This window comes from Stegostoma tigrinum, chromosome 18 (genome assembly GCF_030684315.1).
Source record: "Stegostoma tigrinum isolate sSteTig4 chromosome 18, sSteTig4.hap1, whole genome shotgun sequence".
Classification (NCBI taxonomy): Eukaryota; Metazoa; Chordata; class Chondrichthyes; order Orectolobiformes; family Stegostomatidae; genus Stegostoma; species Stegostoma tigrinum.
In genome coordinates, this window is record NC_081371.1 from 12,624,444 (window position 1) to 12,641,999 (window position 17,556).

The 17,556-nt window shown below is 43.4% G+C and overlaps 1 protein-coding gene across 3 annotated transcripts in view; it reads left to right on the top strand.

Moving 5' to 3' along the window:
* Positions 1–17,556, top strand: part of znf800a (zinc finger protein 800a) — a 115,642-nt gene that overhangs the window by 27,513 nt on the left and 70,573 nt on the right. The gene's annotated exons all lie outside the window — the stretch shown is intronic.

Here is a 17,556-nt window from a genome sequence, read left to right on the forward strand (position 1 = left end):
GGGCTGAAGAATCAGCAAGTGTGAATCCCTACACTGGTTGTTCTACTGAGGGGGGTCTAGGCCCGAAACGTCAGCTTTTGTGCTCCTCCGATGCTGCTTGGCCTGCTGTGTTCATCCAGCTCTACACTTTTAACTCGAGGCAGTCTTGGGTACTGTCAAGAAGATGGAAAGCTGAATAAACATGAATGAATTGGATGCAAGTGGATAAGTGCTTCTTGCTCATTTTAAAATTGAAATCATTAAATAATTTTTCTCAGGATCCAGGTGTTGGCTAGATTTCCTGTGCAGAGAAAGTGGCATGGCACAGGTAGTACATTTACTGAATCAATTCCAGCTAATAAACAGAAAGCCCTTTCAATGTAACTTTTTCTGTCGTCAGTTAAATCCATTGTTATTAACATTGGATCTTTGTTTTTGTCAAACTTTTTAAAATTCTGAATTCTAAGGAAGAGTCATTTGACCTAAAACATTAACTGTGATTTCTCTCCACAGAAACTGCCAGACCTGAACTTTTCCAGCAGTTTCTATTTTTATTTTTACAATTTAGTCCCTGGGTTAAGCAGTATCAGAATAATAGGCTAGCATGCTACTTGATAAGTGTGTTATTTTAAATGTAGCTGAATCCAGTCTGATCTCAAACATTTCTGCCCTCTGCTCAGAATGATCCCTTGGCTTGGGTACTAAAGTATAAAACCTGCCACAGTTACAGCAGCCACACGTTACTGTGAATGGAAGGCAAGACTCCTTTTTGCATCTTCTGTTCTTTTGAGTAGAACTGTGATTTTACTGGCAAGAAGATCAAAATTGGGTGAATGTCAATTGGCTACACTTAGCCTATCACACCTACAAAATGGGAATGGGAAGACCGACTTTGAGAAGTACTTTTTGGCACTTTCAACGGTGCATATTGGTGTGATTGATACTTATACTTTGAGCATAGATAACTCCTGTTAAATTTGCAGGGCAGGTGGGTATAAGTTAAGTTTTAGATGGGGTATTTGAATTTGTTGGCTCCTTTTTGCAAAGTTGATGTTTCAGTAATCGCATTAATTGCAAGTGAACCATATTATTTCATTTGAGTTCAGCAGGGGTCATCGCTAAATTAAGTTGGTCGCTTCTGTATGGCAGGTGGGGATGAGTTGGATAGTCTGTTTAATTAGAAGCTAACTATAAAGTTGGATCTTGAAGCAGAAACCCATAAATGCTAGAGGCAGTGGGAGTGCAAGAAGAATGGAACACAGGAAAAAGAAGGTGATAAACCAGTTTTAAGCCAACACAGTGAAGCTGGGTAGCAAAGCGTCTTTGCTACTTGCTTATCACCAAAAGCAAGCTGTTTGGATTGAAATAAACAGCTTTGTTCCTTACTTGTTCAGTGTTCCTCTATTCAAGATGAAAACAGCTTAGCAATTCACAGTAAGTCCTCTAAGTCATCACCACACAGTCCAGATCACTAGGGGATGCTGTTGTTACATTCCTGGGTTCTGCCGTTCTGTGGCATTTACCATTGAAGTGCAACATGCCTAGCTTAATGTAGTAATTGAGACCATTGACCCAACTCTGAATACATCAGATTTAAATTTGCTTGCATAGCTCTACTGTACTTCAGTGCACAAATTTTGTATCAAATTGGGAATCCAGCACCAGCACAATGGACTATATAAATAGAGATTTTAGATTGTTCTTGGCCCTGTTTTTTGAATGATTATGCGGACAAGTTATTGGTGTCAACAAACCTTGACAGCGTTCAGTCTTTCAAGAACCCAGATTGCCACAATGGACTGCCTGCAGAACAGATACGGTTACATTTAAGATGCATTTCATGGCATTGCTCAGTGGGTCACTGTAAACGCCAAAACATCATCAGATCGTTCTGAAACCTTTTTAATAAGCTATTACAATGACCATAATTACCTCAATGGTCATTAGATACTGTATTGAATCTCACTGTGCAAAGCAAAGATTCTTGTGTTCATTGGCTTCACATTTATCCCACATCCCATGGAAATAACTTCATATAGTTTTAGTGTTGAGGTAGTGACCTTGTGTGTTTATATCCAGAGACACACATTGTTAGGAGCAAAGCAGATTTGTGGTCTGCAAGATCTCGGACACAAGTTTTCATAAGTAATAACTGTGGTTAACATTTACAACTGCAATTTTTGGCTAAGATTAAATGTGAAAATCTGAAAGCTGGTGTCAGATGTCCTGCTGTTCCCTAGGCTGTTCATAACAATATCTCACTGATAAACCTGACATAACTCGTATGTTATTTTTGGTGTCTTTCTTAATAAAGTATTAGGCTTGCTGCATTACCACACCTGGATGCATGATAGTTGCTGCTAAACAACCTAGAAGACACTATAAATTAGTTTTTACAAACGTGAAGTTTTATTCGTTCAGAAGATGGTGTTGGGGAATTTAGAAAATTGTAACTTGCTTAAAACCCAGTCTCCTTCGCTTCTATTTCTTAATCCAACATGTTTTTTTTCCTCTCTTCATACTTCCTGATTCACATTTCCTGGTTTAGGCTGTGTGTCTGACTTTGAGGATTTTCCCAACTGTTGAAAGTCTCACTGCTGGTTGCTTGGCTAAAAGCAATCAGTTGTCTGATTAAAGGATACCACCCTGTGGTATATGTGCTTCTGCCCTGAAGTCCAGCTGCCAGGGAGGTGAATGACTGCAAAGTTGGAGTCCTTTATCTGTATGGCTTAGCACTGATTGGAACTGTTGAGTGACTAAGCAGAAAATTAAAATCGACTGCTGTACTTTGATAAGCTATGCTTTTATTCTGAGATAACAAGGTGTAGAGCTGAATGAACACAGCAGGCCAAGCAGCATCAGAGGAGCAGGAAAGCTGACCCTTTCTGAAGAAGAGTCCAGACTCCAAACGTCAGCCTTCCTGCTCCTCTGCTGGTTGGCCTGCTGTGTTCGTCCAGCTCCACACCTTGTTAGCTCCGACTCACCAGCATCTGCAGTTCCTACTGTCCCTGAAACAATGTTCTTTTATTCTTGTTGGATAACGAGTGTTTGGTTATATTGGGCTGAATCTTCCCATACATTGGCTGTATCATTTGTCGGCTCCAGGTTTTCTATCTGCAAGGCAGAGTGTGTTTTCTTTCACCGACTGTCCCAAACTCGCCTCATTAACTACCAACCATACCACTATGGCACAACGCTTTTATCTGATGCTAGCCTAATTCTCCCACTTGCTGTAGCGGGAAGTACCCACCAGTGCCAGGATGTGCTGGGATCCCTGGCATCTTTTTAAAAAGCTGCGGCGGCAGTCAAGCGTTGTCAGTCCAGACTACCTTGCATGGTTTGTGATATTTGCCTCAGATATGGCCCATGAGGGGAAATTGATGCTGGGTTTTATGGACAGGGCCATGGAGGTTTGGGCGAATGAGGTGGTGCAGGGTAGGGATGTTATCTTTCCCCACATCTGACCTGAGGAAGCTGTGACACCAGGCTCTGACAGCGTGTTCTGAGATTGAAACTACACTGAACCCCGGGCAGCAATCATCCGGAAGAATGCCTAGCAGTGTCTGAAAAATTGCTTCCTCACTCTGCCGGGGTAAGGACCACTATAGTGTTTTTCTACTACCTCACACTCGCTCTGTCTCCATAACTGCACGCAGACACCCCCCCCCAAGCCCCGCGCCACACACACCCCACAAGAGGGCTCATGCTGTACCACTCTTTCCATTTTGTGCAAAATATTTCTTCACTTGTTATTACCCACCCAGTTTCCCCACACCGCTAACCCTGCATGACATCTCCCGTGCCTACTTTGTCCCTCGCTTGGGACAACATATTGCTATTCTCCCACCTATACTAGCACTAGCAGCTGTGCCACCCTCTTTCGACACCCTTCTCCCCCACCGTCCCCCTTACTCTCATTCTGAGAGAAAACAGACAACATTTGAGCATTCCACTGCCTACTTGGCTGCTTTCTATGTTTGGTTCCTCACTCCCTTTTGAAAGTGTATATTGTCTGTGCTCAAGCCTGATCTGATACAGACTTGCTTTGCCTGGCCCCTTGATTGAAGGGTATCGTTAAATTGACTGAGGAATACTCCTGTGGACTTTGAAACGTGGTCATTTGTTTGAAGACCTGCAGTGAGTTAGCCACATATGCTTTTGACAAATGGGATGTGCGATTAATGTAACATGATGCCACATGGCATCGTGTCCACTCCTTGATTGACTGCTGACAACCATGACAGGCAACACTGACTTTGCACGCAAAGGCAAGACAGAAGTAGGGTGAGCCTATTAACTCCTAGATGAGGCAGCAAGGCAAAGTAGGGATGCTGTGAGCTGCCAGGTAGGTTTAGAGTGAGCAAGCAGCTTTGAAATGCATTTTGGTTCAGTCTATGAGCTGGATGTCTGTCCATGTGGAATAACAGATGTAGAAGTGTACTTAGCTGAGTGTACCATGAGGATGTGATGAGACTGGTATATTTCAGAAGCCAGCGTCCATTGACATGGGATGCGTGTTGGTATTATCCATGGAGTGTGCTCTGCGATATTGGTGTCTAAATCAGAGGGCTGAAGGATCAAGTGGTGAACTATCTGCTCTGACTTTCACACCAGGAGTTCTCGCCATCTTGTGACTGGGCTGTGAACTAAGAGAGTGGATGATAATGAAGCAAGTTTTTAAGTAATATGAGGATGATAATGAGTGATAATCCCTGTTAATAGACCTCTCTTCATCACTGAGAATCTTGTTTTGATGTCTGGAGTTGAGTTGGAAAATGAAACTTGTCGGTCTGAACGTCCACCAAGGCCTCACTCAATGTCTGTCTTAGCATGTTTCTAAATTTCTGACTGTAGCCCACGTTGTTCAGGGCTTGGGAAGATTCCACCCTCTGGAAATCGCTTTGGGCAGCACGGTGGCTGCCTGATAGCGCCAGGGACCCGGGTTCAATGCCAGCCTTGTGTGGGTGACTGAAGTTTGCTCACACTCCGTGTCTGCGGGTTCTCTAGCTTCCTCCCACAGTCCAAAGATGTGCAGTTTAGGTGCAATGGCCATGCTAAATTGTGCAGAGTGTGTAGGTTAGGTGTATGAGCCGTGAGAATTTCAGGGTTTATTGGGGTTGGGTCTGGTTGGGATGTTCTTTGGAGGGCTGTTGTGGACACAATGGGCTGAATGCTTCCACATTGTAGGGATTCTATGATTCTGTGCATTTGTTTATTTTAGAGAATATACTGATTGTGGAAGCAGGTGATTTCTCTTTCAACAAAAGTGAGAAGTATTGATTTGCTGCCTTGGTAATCTGTTTCATCAGAATGTATTCTTTAAGTGAGTCACATTCATAACTTATCCTTGTATAATTTGATTTTTTTGATTTTTTTTTAAAATGTTTCCTAGTCAACATACCTCTGTTTACTTAATTTGTTCAATATTCATGTGTGTGGTAAAATCGTTCAAAACTAGAGTCCGTATTAGATTTGTGTGGATAGATGGGAAAAGCACAAGACTGCTGATGCTTCATTTGCAGAGTGAAGAATATGTGACATAGGAATTAATTTTTTCTTTCAGGTTTCATTGTCTACATGACATGACTAAGCCATAGGAGTCAAACTCCAAGACTATGCTGCTTTTGGATTTAAATGCTACAGCACTCTTGAGACTTGATCTGCCATTTAGGAGATCCAAAGGACAATGTTTAGAAAACCCAATTGATGTAACCACGTTTATAAATAAGGTCTAAATTTTATTTTTAAGGACCTGAGTGTTTTAAGTAATAACATAATCAATAGCACAGCACTATTCCCTCTCTCTCAATCTTTGCTTTGCATTTAGTTCAATGTCTGTCTTGTGACAGAGCAGCTGTCTCAACTTCTTCTTAAACAGTGTGCAGCTGAGGTAGTCTTAGACCCCTCCATGTATGTTAGTTCAAAATTGAACAGCACCCAGCTTTGTTTGCCAGCACTGAGTTTTAGTTTCAGTAGGTATGAAACAGGGTTGTCATCAAACCACGTTCTAATTTTGTGAGACAGGTGATTATGTCTGGTCTTTGTTTAAAGTTTGGCTAAAGCTAAGAAGCAGCCTTGATCCCAGCCTCTCCAACTTGACATGAACAGGTCTTTTAAAACACCATACAAGTCTGGCACTAACAGTAGAAGGAGCCAATCAAGATTCAGGACAACTTTGAACTTTCCAACTGCAGACTGACATTCAGTTGTCCAGTCTTCTGAAGCCTGAATTTCCAAACATAGTTAACTCTTTTCCCCCTTCGAGTGCCTTTTTGTTTTGAGTCCTTAGAGTAACGCATTCAACAGTTCAACTGAAAGGGAAAAATGATTGAAATAGTAGTTAATAAGCCCCATTCCAGATCTGATTCAGACGAGGCTTTCTCCATTGTTGTTTAACACAATGGTTTGGGGTCAGTTTCCTGTTCGTCTTCTGCTTCTATAATACAGAACATTACACCTGCCTTTTTGAGCATGTATGCCTGCAGTCAGCTTTAGACCCACTTTCAGTGAACCGTTTCTTCTCTTGGTTGCAAACCAGCAGGACCTCCAGCTAGCAGAAATGCTGATTCACTTGTTTTAAATAATAGAAGGCGTGATTTTCAGAGACTTGGGAAGACATGAGTAATTGATTTAAGTCCAAACAAGAATCCCAACTGCAAAAGTAATCATAGTCGCCCTATATTTTACATCGTACAGAGAAATGTTGAAGGCCTTGGCAATTTTCTGCAGATATATTCCGCATATAAGCGGCTACCCTCAGTTCTGAGGAAGGGTCACAGGACCTGAAGTGTTCAACGTGATTTCTCTCCACAGATGCTACCAGAGCTGCTGAGCTTTTCCAGCAATTTCTTTTTTTTGTACCAGGAGTTGTTTGGAATGAAAATCCAAATAGTATTTCAATTCATTCTAAATAAGTAAAGTGTATGACTTCTTTGAAAAATCTTAAAATTTCACCATTACAAGAAAGAGGCTGCAAATGTCAGGCCTGCACATGAGTCCAGATTATAAATATTTGTTGTTGCAATTAAGAATGGGTTTTTAAAAAAAATGCTGGCTGAACTGACAATACCCACGTCTTTAAAACAAATTTAAAAAAAACTTTGTATGATTTCCATCCTGTGCATCCCTTAACAGACAAAGCCATAGAACAATAGAGCACAGGAAGAAGCCAATCAGCTGAACTGAGTGTTTGGAAAATCTAGCCATTTGGTTCCAAAGTGTTCCTATTTCCTTTTATCCCTGCAAATTTTCTGTCTCAAATTTTTGTTCAGTTCACTTTTAGTAGAAGATATGCCTTGAGGCAGTTTCTTCCAGATCATTACAGTCAGCGATGTGAAATTTTCTTTTCTCATGTCAACTCTGGTTCTCCTTGCCAATTATTTTAAATGAGAATTGCCCTGTTACTGACTTTGGTGTCACTGGAAACAGTTTGTTTTTCTTACATGGTCCATCAAACCCTTTGTAATTTTGAACATCTCTATCAAAGCGTTCATAAGCTTCTCAGCTTTGAGGATACACTAATTTGTTTATTCTCTCTGTGTGACTGCTCTTCAGCCCTGGTACCATTCTAGTAAATCTCCTCTGCACCGTCCTTAAATGTATTGACACACTTCTTAAAGTCTGATGTCCAGAGGTGATCACTACAGCTGACGCACATGAGTGCTTTTACAAAAGTTTTCATCACTTGCTTTCCTATCTAATGGCTCTAAAGCCAAGGATTCTATCATTGTACAAGCATTCTTAACTTGGCCTACTACCTTGACAGACTTTATAATTATACAGGTTCAGGCTTCTCTTACTGTACTTAATTTAAAATAATTTATAATTTGGTTTGTGATGCATTTTCTGATTCTACCTAGGAAAGAAAATCACCACATTTCTGTTCTAAATTTCACCCACTATGTTGCTGCCCATTTTTCCGGACTCTGCAAATGCGTAGTGTCAGTTGCTATCTGATTCATTGCTGTCTACATTTTTGAGGTTCCTGTCATACGTAAACTTGGAAATGAATACTCTCAGCATTCAAGCTGAAGTCACTAATGTATGCCCAAAGAAAAAGTCTCCCGATCTTATCCCAGTCTCTGGCAACTATCAGTGGATAAACCAAAAAGCTTGATGCCATTTTGGACACATCAGTCCATTTGACTGGCGCTGCGTCCACTCCTTCCACCAGTGCTGCTGTTACAGTCTACAAGTTGCACTGCAAAAATTCACCAGAAATCTTTAGACTGGTCCTTCCAAACCTATGACCACATTCTTCTCGAAAGGTAAGAACACCACCTGCTCCAAGCCCCACAATTATATTGCTGTTCCTTCACTGTCATTGGGTCAGAATTGTGGAATTCCCTCTCTAATGACATTGTGGGTCAACCTGCAACAATTTCAGAAGGCAGCTCACTGCCACTACTACCATTCAAGGGTATCTAGAAATGGTCAACAAATGCTAGCCAGCCCCGACACCCATAACCCATGAATGAATTTTAATTTTTTTTTAAACTCCCCTAATCTAAGGAACAATTACTATGTACTCCCATAACTAGTTTTGATTAATGCACTCACTGACTGCCAGTGTTGTTTTCAAAAGTCAGTTATCTGGTGCTACCCCACACACCATTTTTGAAAGCCCAAATACACATCATTAACCAGACTGCCCTGATCAATCCTCTTCTGCCTTTCATAAAATAATATATAGGTAAAAAAACACTTCATGCTGTATAAATTTTGGAATTCCCTTTCAGTTAAATAAATGCAATATTATTGATTTGCCAATTGTTTATTATTATTTTGCACACTTATTTCTCTCCCTGTAGTGTTCTGAAATTATATTTAAATTGTGGAGTGGGATTTCCAGGTGAACAGATTGTAGTGTAGGACATAATGTCCCTTGATAATGCGATGTGAAGGAATTCATTTTGTAAGCATTCTTTGTGCTGCAGAAACCAGCATTCTCTGAAAACGTAACGTCCAAGACCCACTGCGGTCCAAGGCAGAATGATAGTTGTGTACGCTTCAGTTTACTAATAGGGGTGGGGCCTGTTGCAAACTTTTTTCAATGAGTCACTTGGAACAGTTCAGTGATCACCATAAAGAGGTCCAGGCAATGTGGCTAGAAGTCAAGTATGAGAGAGAGAAGCAAACTCTCCTCATAGGTAACACTGCTTTTGTTGTATTGCTGGAAGGTTGACTGCATGACGTTACAGGAGACAGACTGGGAAGTCCCAGTAACAGATTTCCCTCTGCTTTTAGAGTGCAAGAATAAATTCGAGGAGTTAGTAGGCAGCTAAGCATTGAAGCCAGGACTCTGGAAAAATCCTGGGACCTTTTGTTTTACACCAAAAAATAACTAGTTAAACATAATTAAGTCCAGACTTTGAGAGTTTTGTACCCGTTATCCACACCTCCATGAACATAAGCACATAAGAACTAGGAGCAGGAGTAGGCCAGCTGGCCCCTCGAGCCTGCCCCGCCATTTAATAAGATCATGGCTCATCTTTTTGAGACTCAGCTCCACTTACCCGCCCACACACCATAACCCTTAAATTCTTTACTGTTCAAAAATATATCTAGCCTTGCCTTAAAAACATTCAGCGAGGTAGCTTCAACTACTTCACTGGGCAGGGAATTCCACAGATTCTAGCTGTACCCTGACTGTTTATTTACTTCCTTATTTATGCAATCAATTCAAACTCAATTAACTGACAAATATCGTTTTTCTAGTATAAGCTGTTAGAACCTTTTTGTTTTCTTTGTAAAATAATTAGAGATCTAACTGCTGCAATTTTGATTTGGGGATCTCTCCACCCTCTATTTTTAAATCACAATATTAATAGAACATAGAACATTGAACAATACAGTGCAGATTACACATCATTAACCAGACTGCCCTGATCAATCCTCTTCTGCCTTTCATAAAATAATATATAGGTAAAAAAACACTTGATGCTGTATAAATTTTGGAATTCCCTTTCAGTTAAATAAATGCAATATTATTGATTTGCCAATTGTTTATTATTATTTTGCACACTTATTTCTCTCCATGTAGTGTTCTGAAATTATATTTAAATTGTGGAGTGGGATTTCGGCCCTCGATGTTGCGCTGACCTGTGAAATAATCTAAGCCCCTCCTTCTACACAATCCCATCATTATTCATATGCTTATCCAAGGACTGTTTAAATGCCCCTAATGTGGCTGAGTTAACTACATTGGCAGGCAGGGCGTTCCATGCCCTTACCACTGTCTGAGTAAAGAACCTGCCTCTGACATCTGTCTTAAATCTATCACCCCTCAATTTGTAGCTATGCCCCCTTGTACAAGCTGAAGTTACCATCCTCGGAAAAAGACTCTTACTGTCCACCCTATCTAATCCTCTGATCATCCTGTATGTCTCTATTAAATCCCCTCTTAGCCTCCTTCTCTCCAATGAGAACAGACCCAAGTCCCTCAGCCTTTCTAGGCTCCAGGCAACATCCTGGTAAATCTCCACTGCACCTTTTCTGATGCTTCCACATCCTTCCTGTAATGGGGCGACCAGAACTGCACACAGTATTCCAAATGAGGCCGCACTAGCGTTTTGTACAATTGCACCATGACATCACAGCTCCGGAACTCAATCCCTCCACCAATAAGACCTAAAACACAGTAAGCCTTCTTAACAGCATTATCAACATCCTCAGTCTTTTTTTTCATTGACACATTTTGTTGAGTGTATGGTATCCCTTAGTGATTTATTATGAATGTAGCACTTACTGAGAGTTAATGGGAACTGCAGATGCTGGAGATTCCAAGATAATAAAATGTGAGGCTGGATGAACACAGCAGGCCAAGCAGCATCTCAGGAGCACAAAAGCTGACGTTTCGGGCCTAGACCCTTCATCAGAGAGGGGGATGGGGGGAGGGAACTGGAATAAATAGGGAGAGAGGGGGAGGCGGACCGAAGATGGAGAGTAAAGAAGATAGGTGGAGAGGGTGTAGGTGGGGAGGTAGGGAGGGGATAGGTCAGTCCAGGGAAGACGGACAGGTCAAGGAGGTGGGATGAGGTTAGTAGGTAGCTGGGGGTGCGGCTTGGGGTGGGAGGAAGGGATGGGTGACAGGAAGAACCGGTTAGGGAGGCAGAGACAGGTTGGACTGGTTTTGGGATGCAGTGGGTGGGGGGGAAGAGCTGGGCTGGTTGTGTGGTGCAGTGGGGGGAGGGGATGCACTGGGCTGGTTTAGGGATGCAGTAGGGGAAGGGGAGATTTTGAAACTGGTGAAGTCCACATTGATACCATATGGCTGCAGGGTTCCCAGGCGGAATATGAGTTGCTGTTCCTGCAACCTTCGGGTGGCATCATTGTGGCAGTGCAGGAGGCCCATGATGGACATGTCATCAAGAGAATGGGAGGGGGAGTGGAAATGGTTTGCGACTGGGAGGTGCAGTTGTTTGTTGCGAACTGAGCGGAGGTGTTCTGCAAAGCGGTCCCCAAGCCTCCGCTTGGTTTCCCCAATGTAGAGGAAGCCGCACCGGGTACAGTGGATGCAGTATACCACATTGGCAGATGTGCAGGTGAACCTCTGCTTAATGTGGAATGTCATCTTGGGGCCTGGGATGGGGGTGAGGGAGGAGGTGTGGGGACAAGTGTAGCATTTCCTGCGGTTGCAGGGGAAGGTGCCGGGTGTGGTGGGGTTGGAGGGCAGTGTGGAGCGAACAAGGGAGTCACGGAGAGAGTGGTCTCTCCGGAAAGCAGACAGGGGAGGGGATGGAAAAATGTCTTGGGTGGTGGGGTCAGATTGTAAATGGCGGAAGTGTCGGAGGATAATGCGTTGTATCCGGAGGTTGGTAGGGTGGTGTGTGAGAACGAGGGGGATCCTCTTGGGGCGGTTGTGGCGGGGGCGGGGTGTGAGGGATGTGTCGCGGGAAATGCGGGAGACGCGGTCAAGGGCGTTCTCAATCACCGTGGGGGGAAAGTTGCGGTCCTTAAAGAACTTGGACATCTGGGATGTGCGGGAGTGGAATGTCTTATCGTGGGAGCAGATGCGGCGGAGGCGGAGGAATTGGGAATAGGGGATGGAATTTTTGCAGGAGGGTGGGTGGGAGGAGGTGTATTCTAGGTAGCTGTGGGAGTCGGTGGGCTTGAAATGGACATCAGTTACAAGCTGGTTGCCTGAGATGGAGACTGAGGTGTCCAGGAAGGTGAGGGATGTGCTGGAGATGGCCCAGGTGAACTGAAGGTTGGGGTGGAAGGTGTTGGTGAAGTGGATGAACTGTTCGAGCTCCTCTGGGGAGCAAGAGGCAGCGCCGATACAGTCATCAATGTACCGGAGGAAGAGGTGGGGTTTGGGGCCTCTGTAGGTGCGGAAGAGGGACTGTTCCACGTAACCTACAAAGAGGCAGGCATAGCTGGGGCCCATGCGGGTGCCCATGGCCACCCCCTTAGTCTGTAGGAAGTGGGAGGAGTCAAAAGAGAAGTTGTTGAGTGTGAGGACGAGTTCAGCTAGGCGGATGAGTGTGTCGGTGGAGGGGGCCTGGTCGGGCCTGCGGGACAGGAAGAAGCGGAGGGCCTTGAGGCCATCTCCATGCGGAATGCAGGTGTACAGGGACTGGACGTCCATGGTGAATATGAGGTGTTGGGGGCCAGGGAATTGGAAGTCCTGGAGGAGGTGGAGGGCGTGGGTGGTGTCACGGACATAGGTGGGGAGTTCCTGGACCAAAGGGGAGAAAATGGAGTCCAGATAGGTGGAGATGAGTTCGGTGGGGCAGGAGCAGGCTGAGACGATGGGTCGACCAGGGCAGGCAGGTTTGTGGATTTTGGGAAGGAGATAGAAACGGGCCGTGCGGGGTTGGGGAACAATGAGGTTGGAGGCTGTGGGTGGGAGGTCCCCTGAGGTGATGAGGTCATGAATGGTGTTGGAGACGATGGTTTGGTGCTCGGGTGTGGGGTCATGATCGAGGAGGCGGTAGGAGGTGGTGTCGGAGAGTTGGCGTCTGGCCTCGGCGATGTAGAGGTCAGTGCGCCATACTACCACTGCGCCACCCTTGTCTGCGGGTTTGATGGTGAGGTTGGGGTTGGAGCGGAGGGAGCGGAGGGCTGCCCGTTCTGCGGGGGAGAGGTTGGAGTGGGTGAGAGGGGTGGAGAGGTTGAGGCGGTTGATGTCTCGACGGCAGTTGGAGATGAAGAGGTCGAGGGAGGGTAGGAGGCCTGGGGGTGGTGTCCAGGAGGAGGACTTGTGTTGGAAGCGGGTGAAGGGGTCAGTGGAAGGAGGGTTGGGTTCCCGGTTGAAGAAGTAGGCATGCAGGCGAAGATGGCGGAAAAACTGCTCTATGTCCGACCGTGACTGGTATTCGTTGATGTGTGGTTGTAGGGGGGCAAAGGTGAGCCCCTTGCTCAGGACTGACCGTTCGTCCTCAGTCACTTACTGAGAGTTGCTCCTTTTACAATTTCTTCAAGTATTGTTGCTAAGAAGAGTGCCACATCTACTGTCTCACCCAGAATGAGTTTCCACAGCTAATGCACTACTTAGCTCCAATTTTGACCCCCCCCTTTTTTTTAAGCTTCTCAAGCTGAAGGACGTTTTACCTTATTCCTGGTATCTCCTACTTATGGAAATTTCAAAATGTACAGCTCCAGTTTTAATTTTTTTAATGTTTTGTACACCCAGATAATATCTTTTTGATTTTGGGATTTTTTCATAGTTGTACTCCCTTCTAATACTGCAGACTGGAATCTGGCCTTGCTTGGCTGCTCAGTCAAATAAACCGCCCAAGTGGATGTCACAATTCTTCCATCTCCATTTTTGTTTGAATGCTACTTTGACTTCATAACAATAGGGAAAACATTTTTCGAATAAGATTGCTGATGCAAGGTGAGACTTGATCCAATTTGCCTTCTTTCCATTTCAGTGTATTTAAAAGCTCCAGAAGCCTGACTTAGAGTTTTGAATACTGTTTACTTCTCCCAACCCTCAAAACATCATCATGAATCATGAAGGTGCCTGAAAGCTGCCCCTCGTGATGCCAGTGAAATATAACAGGTCTACATTTAACTGAAGACAGCCCTATTTTAATAAGTTTTTATTCAGAAATATCAAACTCTGGAGACATTGTCTTAAATTGTTTACCCATGTAACAACCAGAGTATCCTCATTGCATTTGCTGTCCGTTTTGGAGGGTAAAGAAACACTTCCCTCCTAAGCTGATCTCCCTGCAGAAGTGCAGCTTTAATATCAATTGATCTATACTTCCCAAAGATTTGTTTCAAACAAAGCCAAAAGAAAATTCAACATCTATCCCTTTGTCTTGATCTCCCAACTTTACTTCAAGTTCTCATGCCACTAGCTGTGCTTTAGTCTTTTATTTACCCCATCAGGGGACAATCTTTTCAGTACAGATCCACCTATTTGATAGGGCATATTGTCTCCTATCTGGCAACACTTGTACGCAACAAATTCTTTCCAGTTTTGTAGTTTATTTGGCATCTTCTAGGTTGTTTGTGGCCATTTTCTAACTTCTGCTCCTGGTTGTATTTCTTCCTTGCTTCTATATTTCTTGCCTTTGTTAAACCATGTCCCCTATCCTGTCTGTCTCTTTCTGGACTGTGTAACTGTTTGACTTCCTTTCTGTTATTAATAGGATTTTGTTCACTGGTTCATGATACTTTTAATAAGGATATGTTTGATCCTGGGCGTACTTTTGAGCTTACACTGTTTTCTGTCTTCCATCTTTGTTCTTGATGTTGCCAACCCATGGGCCGAACCACTTGCTCTTCATCCTGTATAGGTACAAAAGGCATTTATGGAAGTTGAAATTTACATGCTGAACCAATTTCAGTTGAGTACTTTCATTTTGAATGGAATTGATTGTTGATGAAATTGGAATTGGTCACTTTAGCATCAAATGCACTTTATTTTTCTCAACTTCTAATTTCTTGCTGTCCTTTTGTAAAGGTGGTGGCTGTCAAAGCAGGTACAATTCCATGAACGCTGGCTACTTGCTCCTATCTCATCACAGTCATTATTTGTTTGAGTGTAAGCAGTGTGTGTCAGGAGACTTCGTTTAGATGTCCACATGTGCTTAGTTTGCATAAGTTGTTGCTTGGGTGAATCATTCACTTTTTACTCTTTGTAGTAAAACTATCTGCATGTTCTTTTTGATAATTGTGCTATTGTTAATGTCTGAAAACCTCTTGCACAGATTATAACTCCAATTTACTTTTCACTCCTTAACCCTAGAATTAATAAGATCTTTGCTCTGCATAATAGAGAATAACACAAGGGCAAATTGGGGATCACGTGTAAAACCTGACTCTAGTTTTGCTCCCTTGCACATTGCAATGCTTTTCTCATGTCTCGCTGACATAATGTGCCCAAAATCAGGTGTCACTATTCCTAGAGTTGCAACAACTGCAAAGATTTAATGAAGGACCCAAAAATGCTTCTGACTGCTACCCAGGTCAATAGCAGACCTGGCCAGGTTGCTTCAGTGACTGGGCACATAGGTGTCCTTATTGTAACACACTTAACACTAACAAGGTGTGGAGATGCTGGTGTTGGACTGGGGTGGACAAAGTCAGAATGAGATAACACCAGATTATAGTCCAACAGGTTTATTTGACATCACAAGGCTTTGGAGCATTGCCCCTTGGGTGAAGTGAGAGTGAAGCGCATAGGCATAAAAGTTATAGGAAGAGAGATCGATAGGCTGAGAAAGCAAAAGTTTGTACAAATTGTGAGAGTGGAGTGTTGACAGGCTGGATCTCTGCAGGTCATCAAGAGTGTCGGACGGTATGAGTAAAGTGTCAACAGCTAACAAGTAAAGGGATGGCCTATAATCTGATTTAAATGATTTGGAGCTGCCAGTGTTGGACTGGGGCGGACAAGGGCGGAAGTTAGATGGTACCAGTTTACAGTCCAACAAGCTTATTTGAAATCACCAAGCTTTTGCAGCACTGCCCCTTCCCCTGACAAAGGGACAGCACTTTGAAAGCTTGTGATTTCACATAAACTCAAATTAAATGAAGTAGAGAGATAATTAAAAAAATAAGTAACAATAAGGTGGTGGTGGAGACAAACCAAATAACTGGAATAACATAATAAGTACAAGAGTCATGTGCTGATGGCCTAACCGAAGTAATAAGTAATCCAAAACTCTGCAAATTAAGTTCGTGTGATCATAACAATTTATTAAAGTGGTGTCAAAACAGGACAGTAAGGAAGATTTTACAGGTACAGAACAGTGTGATGCTGTCACAGGTAGCACGACAACTAAAGATTGTGAAGGATGATCTGACGTGCCATGGCAAAAACCCATAATGACCACCTCCAGTAGACAGGCACAGGATATGACTGATAGAGTACACTTTGTCGTCCAATACTTTCCTGCAGCAGAGAAACGAAAACATGTTCTTTGCAGCTTTCAACATGTTACTGATGAGGATGAGCATCTTTGCCAAGATCATCCCTGTGCCTCCACTTCTCGCCTTCAAACAACAGCCAGGCTTTTAAACAGTCCATCGCCCACAGCAAACTACCCAGCCTTCAGGACTACATCGACCACAGCAATCTCTGCAAGACATGCAAGATCATCGACATGGATATTACTATCACATGCGGGAATGCCATCCACCATGTACCTAACAGACACTCCTATGACTTGGCCAATGTTGTCTATCTCATATGCTGCAGGTAAGGGTGCCCTGAGGCATGGTATATTGGCGAGATCACGCAGACGCTATGCCAACGGATGAATAGATACCATGTAACAATTGCCATGCAGGAATGTTCCCTCCCAGTTGGAGAACACTTCAGTCAAGGGCATTCAGTCTCCAATCTTAGGGTAAGCACCCTCCTAAGGCAGCCTTTGAGACACTCAACAACAGAGTTGCCAAGCACAAACTGATAACCAAGTTCTGTACCAATGAAGACAACCATAACCGTGATCTTGGGTTCATGTCATACTACATGTGACCCCACTACCTTCTGTATTTGTAAAATCTTTCTTACTGACCAGCTTTTATCGCCTTGTTAAATTGTATGATCACTCTACCTTAATTAGTTTATACACGTTTGGAGTACTTACTACTTTGGTTAGAGCCTCAGCATGCGACTCTTACACCTATCATGTTGTTCCAGTCATTTTGTTTGTCTTCAGCACCACCTTATTAATTTTTTTATAATTAGCTCTCTACTTCATTTATTCAGGTTACAGGTCATCTCTTTGCTTGTTGTTCAGCTGTTGACACTTCACTCACGCCATCTAACGCTCTCTTGATCACCTGCAGAGACCTATTATGTGGCCTCTCGACACTCCCCTCACACCATTTGATCTCTCTGCCCATTAATCTCTCTGCCTATAAACTGTGTGCCTGCGTGCTTCTCTCTCACTTCGCCTGACAAAAGGGCCATGCTCCGAAGGCTTGAGTTCAAATAAGCCTGTTGGACTGTGACTTGGTGTCGTCTGACTTCTGATCTGACTCTAACGAAAACAGCAAAAGAAAAGGATTTCCAATTTATGGAACTTAAACTTTACTCCATTTAAAATTCCCGTGCAGCCAAAGCACAAATGTTAGGAATGAAATGGAGCAAAAAATTCTATACTGCCACTT